Source organism: Bombyx mori, chromosome 3 (genome assembly GCF_030269925.1).
Source record: "Bombyx mori chromosome 3, ASM3026992v2".
NCBI lineage: Eukaryota > Metazoa > Arthropoda > Insecta > Lepidoptera > Bombycidae > Bombyx > Bombyx mori.
Window position 1 is genome coordinate 12,743,070 of NC_085109.1, and position 20,837 is coordinate 12,763,906.

A 20,837-nucleotide genomic window follows, 5' to 3' on the forward strand; every position below is an offset into this window, starting at 1 on the left:
GTAAACTCCCAATGCAAGGTCAGATGGCGGATGTGAGCTCAACCCGAGACCATTCACACCCGCGATTGAGGGCTAATTGTGTTTGGACTATGTCGTCTTCCTTGTGGTCTAAAAGGTTACTCGCCCTTGTATTCGTATCGAGCGATGCAACTGTGTTCAAACCCTAAAGCAGATGCCAATTTTTCTAATGTACTTAACACACGTCCACGAATGACTTTCACGATGAAGCAATAGCAGCGTGTAATAAAAATCAAACCTGCCCAAATTGTACATGCGAAATTTCTCCATTGATATAGATATTAAGTTTTATTTTTTATTTTTTATTTTTTATTGCTTAGATGGGTGGACGAGCTCACAGCCCACCTGGTGTTAAATGATTACTGAAGCCCATAGACAAGGTAAATGCCGCTATTCACCTTGAGATATGAATTCTAAGGTCTCAGTGCCGCTTCACGGCAGATAGGCGGGGTGGTAAGTATCAAAGTGGGGGGCGATATGTATCTTACGATGTCTATGAGCTCCGGTAATTGCTTAACACATAATAGAAGACGTAAGGTCTTTCCACTGTCAGATCATTTGACCATTTCACTGCCATTTGCCGTTGTTAAGAACAGAACCACACTCGGAAAATTCAACAAAACGTGTCTCTCTGTGTCTCTTATAGCCGTCGCTGTTTATTTATCAAAAGTTTCTGATAACCGCGACCTATTTGTTCCATATCTAGACTACGTAAACCTTTGCGACGATAGCGCTTAACTTCGTTCAATAATACTGCGCGAATAGCGGCGGATTAATTGAAAATATTTAAAGATAAATCAATAACGGCCGTCTGGTGTAGTGGTAAGTGACATGGTCACTACACAAGGGGGTCGCGGGTTCGAATCCCGCCAAGGGAAGATATTTGTATGATAAATATAAATGTCTTTTCCAGGGTTATGGATGTATATTAAATATATGTATGTGTATAATAAAAATCTTACATTTATTTCCGCTATCTGGCACCTGTAACACAATTTCTTTACGAACTTATCACGGGACAAGTTAACGTGGGGAAAAAAAAAAAAAAAAAACAGACAAACGACGTTTATTGCCGAAACAAGTTTTTTTCTATAACTCATATGTAGATAAAGCTAGTCTGAATTATAAATCACTTGAAAGTTTGCAATTTTATGTTTGTATTGATCTTTACGTGAGTCGAAACGTATTTGACGGTAGACAAAGAAATAATTTTGTCTTGAAGCATTGTCGTCGTGGCCTAACGGATAAGACGTCCGGTGCATTCGTGTTGAAGCGATGCACCGGTGCTCGAATCCCGCAGACGGGTACCAATTTTTCTAATGAAATACGTACTCAACAAATGTTAACGATTGACTTCCACGGTGAAGGAATAACATCGTGTAATATAAATGAAACCCGCAAAATTATAATTTGCGTAATTACTGGTGGTAGGACCTCTTGTGAGTCCGCGCGGGTGGGTACCACCACCCTGCGTATTTCTGCCGTGAAGCAGTAATGCGTTTCGGTTTGAAGGGTGGGGCAGCCGTTGTAACTATACTTGAGACCTTAGAACTTGTATCTCAAGGTGGGTGGCGCATTTACGTTGTGAATGTCTATGAGCTCCAGTAACCACTTAACACCAGGTGTGCTGTGAGCTCGTCCACCCATCTAAGCAATAAATAAAAATAAAAAAATTGTGCTTTTCATCCTAGCAGGCAAAAAAAAAACACTCCATCTCAAAATGGCTGTCAAATATGTTTTAGGCGCCGCGTTCCCCGGGCACATGTAGTCCGAGACGGGTTCATTGGCCGAAGCGAACTGCGACCCGCGATACTGAGTTCCAGTGACATCCCGATATTGACTGTATAAATATTAATACATTGTCTGTGTGTAACGTAACAATTCAATTTGTATTATGTTATGATACGCTGCTGTTTACTTGACATTATTGACATAACATCAAAATTAAAGTTTTAATCATACTAGAGGTCCGGCAGTAGTCGAAATTCGACTATAATTAATTGGAATTGTAAGTTTGTACACTATTATGATTGTATTTTATACTTCTATAATCAGAAATTTCGCCAAGACTACGCTATAAAAAATATTAACAAAGGCAAACAATATTTAATCTATTCTCAATTTGACAACAGACGCCAAGAACAAAAGTTTGACAATAAATAGTATGTATGCGTGTGTGCGTCAAATACATGGTATGTAGTGTGTGTAATGTTTTCTTTATAGATTTAATGTATCTTTAATGCATTATTTTTTAAAAAAATAGCATTGTGCACTTCTTCTCTATATTCTCTATAAGTGTGGAAAATTTCATACTCCTCCGTTCGCGCAATTTTCGTAAAAAGGGATACAAAGTTTTTGCTTCACGTATTAATATATAGATCACGAAATTTTAGATTTTTGCTTGAAAAGTTGAGAGAGAGAGAGAGAGAGAGAAAGAATACACTTTATTGCAAACCAAAAACAATTTACGTTCAAAAAACAGTCAAAAAGCAGATAGATACATTTGTACAATAGGCGGTCTTATCGCTTTTAGTGATCTCTTCCAGACAACCATTTAATTTTAATTTACAGAAATTCTGGAAAATATAAAAATATAGCAGGTATGTTGCGGTGTACTATAAACAATACACTATTATAGAAAATATATACACACAATAAACAGATATATAGAAAAGTTGATTGATTGTTAGTGCAATAGTCTATTCTAGATTAGTAAAAGCGATAAGAAGTTAGTTTATACTTTCATATTATAGTCCTCAATATATATATGCATACATACACACGTATATACTCGTATATGTATATACCTTTTTACTGGTGGTAGAACCTCTAGTGAGTCCGCACGGGTAGGTACCACCGCTCCGCCTATTTCTGCCGTGAAGCAGTAATGCGTTTCGGTTTGAAGGGTGGGGCAGCCGTTGTAACTATACTGAGACCTTAGAACTTATATCTCAAGGTGTGTGGCGCATTTACGCTGTAGATATCTATGGGTTCCAGTAACCACTTAACACCAGGTGGGCTGTGAGCTCGTCCACACATCTAGGCAATGCAAAAAAAAAAACCTATTTATGTGCTGTTGCGGCTTGATTTTGGTGTTGATATAATTATGTAGTTCTACCAATGGTACCGATAAATTACTGAGCTCATATCTTGAATCTCTCGAGGGTAGCATCCAAGTTCACATGTCAAATAATGAGCTAGGTAAGTGAGGTCATTTGGTATATCTATCCTCTTTTATTGGTTTGTCAAGTTTTTCGTTCGCAAATTAAGACATTTAAATTTAATTATTATTTAGTTAATTAGACTTAAATGTAATTGCACAGATTATCTAAATACAAACTAAAATACCCGGTAATTACTGTTGCCTTAAACCATTGTGCAAACTAGGTTAGTTTAAAAAAAAACCCAGCATAAACATATTTGATTATACATTCGCAGCTACACTCAAGGAGCCATCTCCTATTAGCATTTTAATTGCAGTAATTTCAATGCTAATATGTAATTTTTGGCAGTCTTTTTACGTTTCTATGTGGAATATACTTTAAATGTAGACAATTAAGTGGTAGGCAGCGGTTTGGCTCTGCACTGGCATTGCTGAAGTCCATGGGCGACGGTAACCACTCACCAATCAGGTGGGCCGTATGCTCGTCTGCATAAAAGGGCACAAAAAAAAAATTAAATGCTTAAAGAAGTCGTTGAAGTCGATGTGGCCTAAAGGATAAGACGTCCGGTGCATTCGTATCTAGCGATGCACCGGTGTTCGAATCCCGCAGGCGGGTACCAATTTTTCTAATGAAATACGTACTCAACAAATTTAATGTTCACGATTGACTTCCACGGTGCATTGTGTAATAAAAATCAAACCCGCAAAATTATAATTTGCGTAATCACTGGTGGTAGGACCTCTTGGGAGTCCGCACGGGTAGGTACCACCACCCCGTCTATTTCCGCCGTGAAGCAGTAATGCGTTTTGGTTAGAAGGGTGGGGTAGCCGTTGTAACTATACTGAGATCTTAGAACTTATATCTCGAGGTGGGTGGCGCATTTACGTTGTAGATGTCTATGGTCTCCAGTAACCACTTAACACCAGGTGGGCTGTGAGCTCGTCCATCCATCTAAGCAATAAAAAAAAAAAAAAAAACTAATTTAAAATTGAACGATCATGAAACATAATAAATAAATAACTGTTGACATTTGAATTCTCGTCTCGGACTCGTAAGGCTTATCGAAATCAAAATCACAAATCTGATTTTAATTTTTGGCACGAAAACATAAAACATCAAATTCATTACAAAAAAAAAACACACACACAAAAAAGTTCATTTTCATGGAAGAATTAAATGGTAAGAGAATTATTTGGTTACTTTAAGTATTCTAATTTCGTTTTTATTGGTTCGTGTTGGCAACCGTAGGCGTAGGCGTATCATAAACAAAACAGTGTTGTGTTACTTAGATATTTTGCCGATTATTAAGTCAAAATCATCTAGCTGGCAACATTATAAAGTTATAACACTCTCTTCGGTTTTCGCGAATCTTCGACGTAATTAAAATTATTTTGACGGCTTAATCTCTCATTTATTTATTGTGACTAGAGGTCCCGCAGTAGTCGAAATTCGACTATAATTAATTGGAATTGTAAGTTTTTACACTATTATGATTGTATGTTTTACTTCCATAATCACAAATTTCACCAAGACTACACTATAAAAAATATTAACAAAGACAAAAAATATTTAATCTATTCTCAATTTGACAACAGACGTCAAGAACAAAAGTTTGACAATAAATAGTATGCATGCGTGTGTGCGTCAAATACATAGTATGTAGTGTGTGTAATGTTTTCTTTATTGATTTAATGTATCTTTTATGCATTATTTTAAAAAATATTAGCATTGTGCACTTCTTCTCTATATTCTCTATAAGTGTGGAAAATTTCATACTCCTCCGTCCGCGCAATTTTCGTAAAAAGGGATAGAAAGTTTTTGCTTCACGTATTAATATATAGATATTGTAATATTTTCGTGTTTTTCAGTTCTAATGGTCACTTACGGACGATTCCACGAGCACGAGAAATAAATTGACATTGACGGTGACAATGATTAAAACGTAAAAGTCGTTTAAATTAGTGTAAAGTTAATTCGTTACTAAATTTGTTTACAGCATCAATGTGACAAGTTCGAGATGTGCACTCGAACACTAATCGTGATGTAATCGTTAAGTAATGTAATTCACCTGAATATATTCTTATAATTGCACAATATTAGTTTTAACCTAGATATTTCAAGGAAAATTTTCAAAGAGTCATGGAATATCAGTTCACTACTAACTACACTCATGGACAAATTTAGAGAATTACAAAAAAATATATATATAAAATAAATTATCATGGATATTACTGACAGTCACGTGTATTAATTTAGATTTTGCTTCTTCTTCGTTAAATAAATAAATAAAAACGGTAAAATTATCAAAAATCAAATTAAGAAAAAAAAGAAAATTTTACGGGCAACATTTTTGCAATCCCCTTTTTTCATAAATGCTTCGAATAAACTAACGTGGATCATAACCAGTACTTAGAATGGCACCCTCAGCTCTTCGAACCGTTTCAAGTCTTCTTGGAACACTATTAATCAAGTTATCAATAGAATCTTTAAAGAACATTCATTGATCCTGTAATGAATGTATTTTTGTGTACTCTCAAATTAGTGGGGGCAAAATTTCATTTCTATATCTTTTTCTTTCAACCTCAACTTCCTCTATGAGGTTCAAGTGGGCGAGACCGCCACCCTGACGACTGCGGTGGCGTGGGTTATCGTGAATAAAACAAACCTATGAATGAGGAAAATGGCACTATATTTCCATATATATTTATGAATATATATATGTATGGTATTTGTGTATGTGTATATTTCCGGCCCAGGATGAGCGGATTTGTTGTGTAACTTTTTAAACATTCAGAGAGCCGAAGGTCTCGTCCATTTTAGTTAGTAAAAACATTAGATAAGCAACGTAGTCGAGGTTGAATAGTTTATAATACTACCCTCCTGATGTTAGGGGCTAACCGGAGCTATAAGACATCTTAAAGAGAAACGTATTCAGCTCGTGCAGATGTGGTATTATGAAATTTCTCGAGCGTGTAACCTCCACCGTGGCAACGTCAATAAATTAAAGACCTTAAAGTTTTACGACCTCTCGTAGATTTCAAAAATTCAAATTAAAGGTTGTAAATAAAAGGCAATAATGTTGCAATATTTTAGAGCTTAACTATGTACAATAACGGCTCGCGATACCACACACAGTTAGTCATAAACCACAGCCATTTGTCATGAGCTTGCAACATTGTTGCATTACACGTTTTACGGAGATCTTCCTTGCATATTCCGCCATTATGCGGTACAATATTAATTTTATCATTTTTATTGTAATATCGTTCTGGAAACTTCAAAGCGATCGAATTTTATCCGACGTTAACCTACCTTTTGTATAAAATCAAAGAATACATTGAATTATTTTCCTGAAATTATCGTATTAATAATCGTAACCTTATATAATCGCATACTTAAATATATTTTTAATACAATTTCAAAAAAATCAAATTACGTGAACTCGGCGATTTATAGACTGAAATTTTTATTCGATTCAGGGTTCATAATAATAATAATAATAAAGCCTTTTTATTTCCAGTAAATTTACATAACTTAAATCTTCATGTTTGATTTTAGTATAATTTTTAATACCGTTTTTATCGCTTACTTAATATAATTAGTATGTTTACTTAATATTATATAATTATGTTTACTTAATAATATGTAGTTTTTAATCTACCGGAATCAGGGTTAATAAAAATGATTAAAACAAATAATATAAAATCGTTCCCATCGCAGAATAAGGGCATAAGTGTCACCATTCATTTCTGAAAATTGTAGTTTGAGCCTTATTATAATGCGACAAAGATTTGATTGTCTAATCTCAAGGTGTCGGCGTGAATACCTTGAATCGCGAATGTGTCTATAGACTCCTGGTCATTTACGACCAAAAACGACAGTTTCTGAATACACGCAAGAGAACAACTTTTCAATAGCGTAATGATAATCGTCATGACTCATATGAATGTTTTCCGTCTCGGCGTGAACACACGTGACGGGACGACACGTGCGCGATATTGCATTGTTTTATCACAACACCACATACTCACTATGTTATAGCACAAGTATTACTGTGTTTAACTCGGACGTAATACTTAAACAATTATTATCGCATTAATCTATATATTAATACGTGAAGCAAAAACTTTGTATCCCTTTTTACGAAAATTGCGCGGACGGAGGAGTATGAAATTTTCCACACTTATAGAGAATATAGAGAAGAAGTGCACAATGCTATTTTTTTTTAAAATAATGCGTAAAATATACAGTAAATCAATAAAGAAAACATTACACACACTACATACCATGTATTTGACGCACACACGCATGCATTCTATTTATTGTCAAACTTTTGTTCTTGACGTCTGTTGTCAAATTGAGAATAGATTAAATATTGTTTGTCTTTGTTAATATTTTTTATGGTGTAGCCTTGGCGAAATTTGTGATTATAGAAGTATAAAATACAATCATAATAGTGTACAAACTTACAATTCCAATTAATTATAGTCGAATTTCGACTACTGCGGGACCTCTAGTGATGTTAGTTTATCCTGAGATCGCGTATCGGGATGCATTATCGAGGGCAGCAAACGTATGACTGATTCGAAAATGTCTTGATACCGTCAAAGAGGCAATTGGCAATCGTTTCTTAAAGAAAATCATGGAGGGTAAACCAGTGTCGCCGAATTATAGAAAAATCCCGTATTTGTTTGACAAAAACCACACGTATTCAAATTTCGTTCAGTTCAAGAGAAATCATCGAGTAACTTAAGGACGTATTAACAATACAGCATCGTCGACTTACTTTACAGCGCATCACTAGGATCTTGCCTTTTTTTAATTGCTTATATGGGTTGGGTAGACGAGCTCACGACCCACCTAGTGTTAAGTGAAAATGCCGCCACTCATCTCCAGACATGAGTCCTAAGTTCTCATTTTTTACAGTACAACTGTCTTTGGGCGAACTTTGATCTGGTTCGATCATATTTTCAATTTATAACAAGTGATGACGCCGATGATATCAACAATAAGCCTTGGTTCCACATAAGCCGCATTCTGATAGCATTAAATCAGTCTAACGTTGAGCCGAAAAATACGACCACTATTAAGAATTTGCTCAAATCGAATACGCTAAAACCACTTCTGAGAGCTAATATTAACGTTCCAAATGAGCAATACTAAAACGTTAGCTAAAGCAAATAATCGGGCGTTATTTCGATACACCTGCTCCCGTCCGTAATACGCTCGGCAACATTGTTTTTACCGCCAATCGGGTATACAGAGCTCGACAATGGTCACTCGTAATGGCAGCGACGACGGTAGAGATAATTTTGCGATTGTGTGCATTCCTAATAATAGTGCAGGAATTGTTGGAGTGCTGCCAAAGTGGGTACCGACTCCGGGGTGCTGCAGCTACCTGCCGCCGACGTGTCAACGGCCATTCCAGATAACTTCTTCAGTACATACACATTTTAACGCACACTTGTGATGCAGGCTGTGCTTTTGTTTCGAAGTTAACGGGTTCGATGGTATTTCCCCGGGTTTTCTTGGATCGAAGACCGTTTTCAATGAATGCGACAGCAGTCTTTGGAAACCTTGATGATGTTATTGTACTCTATACGGCTCTCGTGACTCGTAGATATAATTAAAGCTAAGTTTACGGCTTAAGCCCGCCTTTGTTTCTTGTTACTAGATGGTGACCGAGCTTTGCTCAGTTTTTTTTTTTTTTTGATAACGCCATCTTGTTGTGTCTTTAAAGCGGTCAGTTTCCCTCAATTAAGAAAAATAGTATTATTATTCGCCAATAGATGTCGGGAAGAGTTGATTATTAAAAACACGAATAAAACAACATTTTCTGAAAATAAATCGTAGCTAGATCGATTTATCGGCCCCGAAATCCCCTGTATACTAAATTTTATGAAAATCGTTGGAGCCGTTTCCGAGATTCAGATTGAATACAAGAATTGATATACAAGAATTGCTCGTTTAAAGGTATAAGATAAGGGTTTTGCCAATTTTATATTTCTTAAAGCCGCAGTTCAATTGTCCGGATATATAGGAAAACTTTTTCGAAGTGATATTTTTTTCCTACCTAATCAGTGGTAGTCTAAGGGGCTATTCCAACTTCGCGTGAACGGGTAGGTGAGCTCACGATATACAAGAATTGCTTGTTTAAAGGTATAAGATAAGATTAAATATTATTTTCGATGTTTACATGTATTAATTTTTCGTCATGAATCGCGTAAGATTCTGTACGAGCACGTAAACTTTAAATTGACATAATATGACAAAAATAAACAGGAGATTAAACCGTAAAAGTACCTAGTTATAATCATTGATGGAGTTGATGAAAAATTGAGCAACGGATAAATATAATCGAGTGTACTGTTTTTAACAATAACAGGGTCTAATAACCACAGATTAGTTTAAGAACTTAATAAAGTACTTAAAAACAGCGTTGTCAAATTCGAAATATAATTGAAATTTTCTAAACTGTTATATCATGTTTAACGCGCCCTAGAATTTCCTTTTTCGTTCCCGCGAATTTCCTTTTGTAAGCCGACTTCAAATAAAAATAAGGAGGTGCGTAATTCGGGGCGTATTGATGTACTTAACATTATCCTTGGTTTTTTTTTACAGATTCCCGTTGCGTATCGTATCAATTTCGGTGTCAATGATCCCTACGTTTTGTTGTAATTGAGGGCGTGATTTATAGACTTTTATATTAATTAAACAATTTAAATTTCAGTTGGACCGGTCGCGTGTCATATTATTACGCATTTGTAATGTGTTCGGTATTGTATCTTTGCGCTTCGTTTTTATATGACACTATTATTATAATTTAGTTACGAACACCGTATGGAGTGGATGCCATATTCTCTATTATCTTCACTGGAGCGTCAGTGGAGCATCACTTGTTCCGTAGAATCTGAAGTAATATATGAGTCGACTATTATCAAAGCCGGCAATCTGACTTTTGGACAATGATTGATAAATCAGAAAAACGAATTTTTGACTTTGTATTCCATTGACAGTCACAAAACTCTTCGGAACGACATCTTAGATAAATAACAGGTTAACTATTAACCTTTATTTAATGCAGGTTTTGAACCGTATTCTTAGAAGGAGACGATTATATTCAAATCAATCTGTATTGACATATCAATAACATTTTTTTGTCCAAATGCACAGATTGACACCTTTGATAATAGACGACTCATATATACACTTTATATATCCACATAGCAATTGAAGAACAATCGTTTTTATTGAATTGTGGCGGTAGCTATCATTTAACACAAGATATTTGACAGATGCCTGAATCTCGCTTACGACTTTTTCATGATAAGCTTGGATATATACAAGTTTCGAACAATAACATGAGGACCGTCGGTCTACCGAGCAATTTCACCCGCTCGGTGGAAGATCTTCTCTTTATTGTTAAGCCTCCCAAAGAACTAAACAAGTACTGCTAATTTCTGAGTTCGTAGTATTAAATATAACCTTGAGCTTCCTTCAAAGTTCTTCATAAGCGCAGATTGAGGGGAAACTTTTATATAACATTTCTTTTGTTTTGTGCCTTCGACTACAGATCGAAACATTTCGAATGAATTGTAACAGAAAAAATTGCCAAGAGAAATAACTCTTGAGTAAATTCCTCACAAATGGAGATCGATTTTGATACTTGTTTTATGTTCCACGCGTTCATTTTATTGCCTTTTTTTTTCTTATGAAAAATTTCAATATACAATTTACAAAATACGTATACAATGTATTCGATAGTGAACTTAGTCAAGTTATTTCATTGTTTTTTTTAACAAATTAACAACACTTTTATTAGCCATTACGACAACAATGTTGATCAGCCTTCCCAAAACTATGTATAGCCTACCAACTATTTTTGCATATTTTCGAGATGATACCGGCATCTCGTTTTTACCATCGCACCGCCCGCCACCGGAGTAGAGTTCACCCATACTAATTGGAGCCACTGCGGTCATCCACAGTGCGTTTCCAGAGATCTTTTTTGCCACGTACCATCCGGCTATGGTGCTCCCCTCCACGGTGTTTCCCGAGCGCTATGGCATGTCCTTCTTCAAACGAGGCTTGTGGAGAGTATTAAGCGGTAGGCAGCGGCTTGACTCTGCTTCTGGCATTGCTGAAGTCCATGGGCGACGGTATCCACTCACCGTCAGGTGGGCCGTATGCTCGTCTGCCTACCAGGGCAATAAAAAAAAGTATTTTTGTTGTATACAACTGTTGTTTTAATTTAGAGATACGATATATTCGACACCGTCTAAATATAAGTTATATTTAAATAAGTATTTAATCTAATTACGTAACTACTCATTTCCAATTAAAATTTCCGAACCAAACAATTAAAATAAATTAATTGATTTTCCATGTTATTTAAATTTGTAAATTATATTTCCCTATGGTAGGTTCGTTGTAATATAATTTGATAATAAATTAAAATCGTACTTAAATGTTTACTGACGTAACATTTACATACTAGTTATATTATTTTTGCAATGGCCTTTATGTCGTCTACCCACCCAGCTTTGGAACAGTCGTTCTTTTAAACTTTTCCCCTCTCGAGGTTACAAATTCAGTTACTAATTTAGCCCATTTTTCTGTTTTTTAAGAAGCAATAATATAAGTCATTTAGTAAGTAATAATTTAATTAATTTAATTTAATTTTTTTTTATATTAATCATTATTATTTATCATTTCATTATTATTTATCATTTAACAAATAATAAGTCATTTAATATGTTATATATAGACTTATCCATTTCCACTTTAATTTTTTAATTGTGTATGATACATCCGTTATTTATCTTCCACCATAAAAACAGACTCTGTGTATTGTGGTTTTGTTGTGTTTAATTACGATGTGAAATTAAAAATACAATTGTAATTTCAGTTTTATTTCGCTTGAAACAAAATCCACCATTTGGATGTCGAATTCACTTCTAACATTTATTTTCTTAATAGACTACCCTCCATTTTCCTGGGGTCCAAAAAGTCTATACGTACGCTACTGTTTATTACTGTCATAAGCTCTGTGAAAATTAAATACGTATTAAACACAATATTATTACGGAGTTTGTTTTTATTGGTGGTAGATACATTTTACTGGTGGTAGGTCGTCTTGTGAGTCCGCACGGGTAGGTACCACCACCCTGCCTATTTCTGCCGTGAAGCAGTAATGCGTTTCGGTTTGAAGGGTGGGGCAGCCGTTGTAACTATACTGAGACTTTAGAACTTATATCTCAAGGTGGGAGGCGCATTTACGTTGTAGATGTCTATGGGCTCCAGTTACCACTAACACCAGGTGGGCTGTGAGCTCGTGCATCCATCTAAGCAATAAAAAAAAAAAAAAAAAATGTCTTTTGTCCGAAATCTTCCTCGATCCCTGCTTTCCTTACAAATAGCCAGATTTATTATTATCTGTGTTTCCGCGATCAAAGATGGCCGACTGTCCGTTTATGTCGTTTATCTTGGCCGTTAAGGTAATGATTCATTAGTGCACCTGGATTATCGCGGAGCTCGACGCGTTCCCATTACACGATTTACGATGATGTTCCGTGACCGACGTGACGTATTAAATGATCAATAATGACGTTACAGTTTTATACGCTGAGAGAGAATTTCCTTTTGTTGAAAGTAACTATGAAATAGAATAAAAAACAGCTTTACCAAAGTTTATGCTTACCGTGTGCTTACGGATGGCCGTTGGGGCCAGAAAGCTCTTGAGTGGCGATCGCGTACTGGAAGTCGTAGCGTCGGTAGGGCTCCCACAAGATGGGCCGACGATCTATTGAGGTTCGCGGGGATCCGCTGGATGCAGGCAGCGCAGGACCGGTCTTTGTGGCGAGGCTTGGGGGAGGCCTATGTCCAGCAGTGGACGTCCATGGGCTGATAAGTATGCTTACCGGTGTAGGGGCGCAGTTTAGTAGCGTATGCGGTTTGTACATCGCTTGATATGGTCAGTCGTACATAGCCCACCCGACACGTCAGACTCTTGTGACAATATACGGAGTAAAATCGGAATTAAAGATAAAGATAAAGAAGCCTTTATTAACAACCTTAATTCATATTTAAGTACATACTATTTTTTTTTTTCTTTTCATTTGCCATCGGCTAAGATTGTTTTGCTTTCGCATAGTCCTATTCGATTTATTATTATTACCTATTTCGCCTATGCGAAATCGGAATTAACTTGTTTTATTTATAAAGGGCAGTTTACACCCTTTACATTGCATTAGAACGGTACAGTACAGCCGCTTATATTTTTCTCCTAACTAATCGCTGGTAGCTTCGAGGGACTATTCTAGCTACGCACAGTTTGGTAGGTGAGTCCACGGAACACAACCTAGGAGAACTTGCTAACACTAGCCCTATCAAGAACAGTGCTTCGCTGAATCTACCACCGGATCGGGATCGCGACCCACTGAGAAGATCCGGAGAGAAACCAAAGCCGCTTGCTTCCCAAGGAGGCTCGTCTCTCTAGCAACCCCAAATAAAACCCTCAAATTTTATTTACTAAAACGTGTCTATAAAAATTAGCACTTATCGCTTGAGCCGCATTGACCTCAGATATATTTGCTCGCAAAGACACTAATTACAGATTATCACCTTTTTTTTAAATAGTACACTTCTTAACACTTCTTGATTTTTAACAATATAATTTGGGGAAAGGAGAGGTACTGAGTTGTGTGTGAGCTGTAGTGTTGACAGTATGCTGGAACTGCTAACACTGTCTTTTTTTCTCTCACAAAGAAATAGATCACTCGCGATTTGTGGAAAATGGCATTCGTACTTTCCATAAGCGTCAGGAAACCAGCATAGTATCTAGAACTTCTCCAAAATAATTTTCTAGACAACTTCGCAGCCTTCGTATCTTGATGTTTATCGGCTACTAAACGAAATCAATCAATGCTTTCATATATAAACGAAAACGATACGTATTGTTTTGATTTTAACTTCGATAATTATCTATAGTTTTATTGCGAAGTTTTGTAAGCTTGCCAGAAACTGAAGCGGCTCGTCGGCAATCAAAATTAGTGGTTCGAGAATTATTAATTTACTCGAAGCGCTCATAATAATAATCGCTTTTGAGAATTTCTTGTTTGTGTGATGAGAAGTTTTTGTGGAAAGTTAAATGTGTTTTGTAGAGGAAGTTTATATAGTTCGGTTTGTGTTTTATACGAAATTTACCTTAATGCTGAACAGATAGGCAATCATGCGGTCCAATTTGTGCCAAGCTATTATGACATTTGAGACTTCGACTAATCCTTCGATATTAGGCTATTGTTTTTCTTTAAAGCATAGTAGCAGTTATGAGGGCTCACAATACGGTTTTTTTTTTCTTTCTCCTACGACGCTCCCCTAAGGCGCGGGGACCTCGTAGGACTTCGTGGGCGCGCGGGGTATGTGGGACTTGACGATCTGCAAGGTGTTGCTAGCAGACCGCGGGCGCAAAGAATTATAGCCCTCATTAATTATGCAATTTGTCAAATTTATCCTTTTAATGCTACGTAAAAAAATCCTCTGGTCGCGTCTTGAATCGCTGCATTAGTTAGTCTTCACTCTATTTGCTGGTGCTGGAAGTACCCCAAGATTCGACAGTCGACATAATTTCGACACCGAAAACGAGTGTATTCCGACATCTTATTCTGAACGCTGGCCGAAGATTTGTTTTTGAGTTTAGGTTGGTTTTTAATACGTTCCCGGCAGGCCCAGACATCTGCCTAACTCGCTGGTAACTTAATCAAATTCAAGAATCAAACGTCATATCGCACATAAGTTACTTATAGTCGATGTCAAAACAAAATCTGCTAAAAAAAAAAAAAAAATTTACACTTTTTGAGATTGTTACTTTTTGGCCTTTTCGTATAGTTCACAGCCCTATCTATAGTATAAAAAAAAACTGTTATGTGTCTATAGCTTTCATATTTATCTATAGCTTTCATTTGATATAGTTCTTAAAAAATCACTTTCATATAAAATTTTATACGAAAATGTTTTTACTCGTTAATTCAAAATAGAGTTTTTGCACATAGCAGATTTTGATTTGACAGCGACGTTATGCAAATTATGTAATTTTTCAGGAGAAACGTTGGAAAATTTAATATCTTATTATATAATTCTTATTTAATTCTACTAGGCTATAGAAATAAAATCGTAATATTTAAACTACAACTTTAAACTTCATCAGTAAAAGAAAACATCTCTCTCGTCTTACTAATAACTATTAAAAAATATATTTTCTCATACTCAATTCAATGTTAACAAAAATTGCATAAGTTACTTATTATAGCATCGCATGTGCGATATATTAACTTTGATATCTCTTTCATGTCGACAATGCCAGATTCGTGCGCAAAAACGTAATACTTTTTTATTTTTATTGCTTTGATGGGTGGACGAGCTCACAGCCCGCCTGGTGCTAAGTGGTTACTGGAGCCCATAGACATCTACAACGTAAATACGCCACCCACCTAGAGGATATAAGTTCTAAGGTCTCAGCATAGTTACAACGGCTGCCCCACCCTTCAAACCGAAACGCATTACTGCTTCACGGCAGAAATAGGCAGGGCGGTGGTACCTACCCGCGCGGACTCACAACAGGCCCTACCTACGTAATAGTCTTTAATTAAAATTAAAACCATAGATTTCCTCGGAACAATATCACCAGTTTCATTATTAAGATGAGACATTCTCGTTTTAACAGTGGTTATATTCACGGTACGATGCCTCCAAAGCGTATAGATGCTATTTAACGAATGTGTTTGGTCGAATAATTACAATGTACAAATGTGTAGGTACTTTGAACAAAAACATGCAGACTTTGTCTAGACAAACAATAAAGATAAACGTAACGCAGACATTCTGAAAAGATATTTTCATTATTTGAACAACTGTATATTAGAATCAACTGAAACATGGATAGTCAAATAAATCAAAATTAATCGTTCTGTATTCGGGTCCCCAATTTACATCAATATTACTGGTGGTAGGACCTCTTGTGAGTCCGCACGGGTAGGCACCACTGCCCCGCCTATTTCTGTCGTAAAGCAGTAGTGCGTTTCGGTTTGAAGGGTGCGGTAGCCGTTGTAACTATACTGAGACCTTAGACCTTAGAAGGTGGGTGGCGCATTTACTTTGTAGATTTCTATGGGCTTTAGTAACCACTTTACACCTGGTGGGCTGTGAGATCGTCCACCTATAAAAGCAATAAAAAAAATGACTCCTGGCTGAGCCTTTGCTCGCCCACCTGTCCTGGTAAAACTGGAAAGACCTCCGAGCCAGTAATCACTCAAACATACAAAAAACGATAACGGTCTAAAATTCACGATCATCGATATTACCGGATAAGTTCTTAATCTAGATTCGGATGTACAGTTTTTATGCATAACAACAATAATATTGCATGATCTTGGGAAAAGGTGTTCTGTAATGTAGTAAAATTAAAATTCCTAATAATCGTTTGGCCATAGCCAAACGATTATTAGGTCGATTAATTTCGTCCCATGTCTTCGGATAGTTTGATCACCCTTCAGTATATTTCATCAGAGCTGTCATATCGAATACTTAGAATTTTTTGGCACTGGCACGAGTTACTGCGTGTGAGTCACATAAGTGTGGTCGCCACGTGCCACCATGGTGATTTGGCAGCTTACCCAGGATTCACGGAATCGTCACCCCCCATGATAACATCGGGAGAATTATGAGTAGCCGAAGGAAAATTGTCACGTTTACGTCATTTCGTGCTGGTTTTGTTGTATTTTGATGGAGATCGTAAATTTATGTTCATATATGTCAAGGATGCTCGTTGCGGTTATCCTCGTCGAACACGCCGCCTGCGACGAAGGGCTCGGCGAGTAAATTAACTCACAGACACAGCCCACTGAGTTTCTCGCCGGATCTTCTCAGTGGGCTGCTTTTCCGATCCGGTAGTAGACTTTGCGAAGCACTGTTCTTGCTAGGGCTAGTGTTATCAACGTCCTCAGGATAGAGCACCGTGAGCTCACCTACTCGTCCGGTTACGCTGGCATAAGCATAAGCCTTTTAGGTTACCAGCTTAGGTAGAAAAAAAAGTTGCAAATAATCTTGATTAACTTACCATTTCTAAGAGGCTTTTCAGTTAATAATTTCGGTAAGATATTTTCTAATGAAACATCTAATTTGCTATAGCAATTTTTTTTTGTCTAGTTGCAAGTGGCATGATCACATCAATCAGGTTTGCTGCGATGGAGAACGCCACAAATGGTGGTTGATCTTGGAGCGCAGTGACTTGGGCCGCGACCCTAATCAGCAATTCAGAAAGTTATATCCCAATTGGTACACACGTGTTGTGCCAAAATCTCTGTATTCGCTTATTGCTGGCAGTCAACAGAATATATTTTAAATTCAGTTTCATTTTATACAGAAATTTATAAAATTACTCATGAAGTGACATAAAAATTTGTGAAATTCTTTTCTTCCGAAGCTAATAGTCACGATCGAAGCGCGCGGGAAATGCTCGGAACTACGCGTTAAATGTCCGAGCCAAATCGCGTTCATACCGCCGTTTTCGTTCTCCAACGACCACTCACACATGGCAATGCAATTCGTGATGGCTTCAAAACCCAATGTTGTTTCGTAACGGTATTCCGTCGAGTATATAAAGGTTCGCGTGTAACATGAGAATGGGTTTGGCAATTTGTTGTCTAAAATTGTAACTGCCACCGAATTTGATGCGTTGTAATAAATGAATATTGATTAAAATGTTTACGCTTTTAATTGTTATGTCTAACTTTATGATGCCTTCGATATTTTGGACGGTTTGGCGGCTATGTCAGTGATCCGTGAACACAGGTACGAGCGATCATTGTTTTTAGGGTTAATACCTTTCAAGTGAGGCTACGACTAATGCCCTCTGCCTTCTAAGCGAATAAACAAATTTATAGCCCTTACTGATTGATCGTTCCAGATATTTATTTAGATAATAAAATAAGAAAAAAAGAAAACTTCCTAACATAAACATAAAAACCGATTTTTTTAAACCTTTTATTCATTTTCTAGGATTAGGTTCTGTTAAAAAAAAAAACTATTATCGAAGGATTATTTAAATTTTTCTAAAAGTCATAACCAGTCATCGACTTGTTCTTAATAGGAATTAAGTCTAGAAATATCACATTGGCGCACAGCGTGTCTTTCTGAAGATGTCCCTTTTTTTAACAAAAAAAATCACTGCGGCGCGGCGTCGCAAATTGTATCTAACAAAATATAATATCATTTAGTTAATGTTTTTTTTCTATTACATAAGGGCTATGAGCAAATATTTACATAACAACTCTTCAGATAGGTCCTTAATGTCCTAATCAACATAAAACTTTATTGATTAAAAATTATCATCATAAGTCAACAATTTTATTATTGTACTGAACAAACAGACTTTTATCGGTCTTTATCGCGTTTTTATTTCATTAATTGGATTTCAGACTTTTCGATAATATGGTGGGCGATCGAACATTATGGCATAACAAAAGGGAAAGCCTGTGCCCAGCAATGGATACCAAAAGGCGGAAGATGATCACGATTACCCAACAACTACTTTTTGATATCTAAAAATATATATATGCCGGAGAAGCCACAATTATTAACACCATCGTCAGACATTGTAGGGGCGGATAGGGTGATCGAGCTAAGTGAAATATTGAGTACACCAAGCACGTTTGCTGTCTTAGAACAATTTAGAAATCTCCTCTTGACCTTAGCAAACGAAAACGAATGACAGTTCTTAGGACGGAGGCACCGCTCTTCAAGAAGGCTGGTTGGTAAATGTGATGGCGTCTACGCGCCTCCATCGGCTAGGCTCTGTCGTAGCACGAAATTAGCCGAGTTCTGACGATGCCGCAATCCTGTTGCCATCTCTCGAGAATCGTGCTGCGTTTCGTTTAACTACCAAACTAATGACCGTCTCCGACATATATAATATTTTTTTTGTTTTTTTAATTATTGAAAATCATTGTCTTGAAATCTTTTTTTATTTTTTATTTTATTGCCTTTGTAGGCAGACGAGCATACGGCCCACCTGATGGTGAGTGGTTACCGTCGCCCATGGACTTCAGCAATGCCAAGGGCAGAGCCAAGCCGCTGCCTACCGCAAAAATCTACATGGTCATGGTTCAAAGTGAGCATGAAATCCTTGCTCCGTGCAGCTGTATCCAGTATAAGAATAGCCATAAGAAGGCCAGACCGAACTCCCGTACATAGCACGGAAAGATATCGTTCTAGGCATTTGTCTCATATCTACTTGAGTTGAAACTCTGCTATAATAAATGTAACTGTTTTTAAAATAATGGTATAAAGTTGTTATTGATGATTTAAGGAAACTTTTACGATCATTAATGTATACTTTCAGAAAAGTAAGAATTATTTACCTGTGCATGTCTATTTTTGCGGCATACATTGTATGATTAGGATTACTATTCAGCAAAGATATGATAGGGTTTGATAAGATTATTTTTCATTGGAATCTAAGTGAACAATAAGAATTTGAACAATAATATTATCTATTTTTGTGACGCCATTAGCATTAGTATTACGGGGGGTTGGGGATGGTTATAGTAAAACATGGTACCAGCATCGATAATCGCCATCCGCCACTGGCACTCCGATTTATAGAACATGAAAATGAATTTCACTAGAAAATGAGTTTGGTCATATTCACTGTACTTAAACTACGGCAACTCAACCCACAGAAACAGCCCACTGAGTTTCTAGCCGGATCTTCTCAGTGGGTCGCGTTTCCGATCCGGTGGTAGATTCTGCGAAGCACGGCTCTTGCTAGGGCCAGTGTTAGCAACACTCCGGTTTGAGCCCCGTGAGCTCACCTACATGTTAGGACGAAGCTGAAATAGCCTCTCAAGGCTATCAGCATAGGTAGGAGAGAAAAAAAACGGCAACATAATATTATTTCCTATTTATGAAATGTACGTGCGAATTAAGGAATCAGCGGAAACAAAACAACAATAAAACATAGAATAAAAAAAGAATTATGAAATATTGTGACTTTGGTAAAACTAAAAAATCAGAATCTTACCTAATATCTGCCCATGATTATATTCAATTTACAATAGTAATAATTGTGCTTCTGTGGCATGTATCAAATAGAACATGAAGTGGAAATACTAATCGTTGTATAGATTCTTCTTTTTGTCCGTAATATGCCAACTGGCTGCTTGCGATACCATTGTTGCCAGTTTCGAGTTAAAAAAAAACTTCTATTATTATATATTTCAGATTTTCAGAGATGTGAAAGGTTAAAAACCACGATTATTACACGTTGAAACACTAAGTTAACAAAATAAAATAATTCACGCAATTTCGCTCCTTGCGTTCCCGCCAAAAGTTGCAAAGTTTTTTTTTTAATTGATGGCCGTTGAAAAAGAGTTTTCAGGCACGAGCATTTGGAAACAGAAATTGACAAGAATCTAATTTTTTTTATTGCTTAGATGGGTGGACGAGCTCACAGCCCACCTGGTGTTAAGTGGTTACTCGAGCCCATCGAAATCTACAACGTAAATGCGCCACCCACCTTGAGATATAAGTTCTAAGGTCTCAGTATAGTTACAACGGCTGCCCCACCTTTCAAACCGAAACGCATTACTGCTTCACGGC

The 20,837-nt window shown here is 36.7% G+C and overlaps 1 protein-coding gene and 1 long non-coding RNA gene across 2 annotated transcripts in view; one reads left to right on the forward strand and one right to left on the reverse strand.

Annotated features, from left to right (window-relative positions):
* The window catches only part of LOC101744016 (ski oncogene), a 105,928-nt gene that overhangs the window by 52,128 nt on the left and 32,963 nt on the right, over nucleotides 1-20,837 (forward strand). The window lies entirely within an intron of this gene.
* Nucleotides 18,265-20,775, reverse strand: LOC134201827 (uncharacterized). Its single transcript, XR_009977082.1, has 3 exons — nucleotides 20,260-20,775; nucleotides 19,598-19,693; nucleotides 18,265-18,430 (listed from the first exon to the last, which is right to left on the reverse strand). It is a non-coding gene; the product is annotated as an uncharacterized LOC134201827 (long non-coding RNA).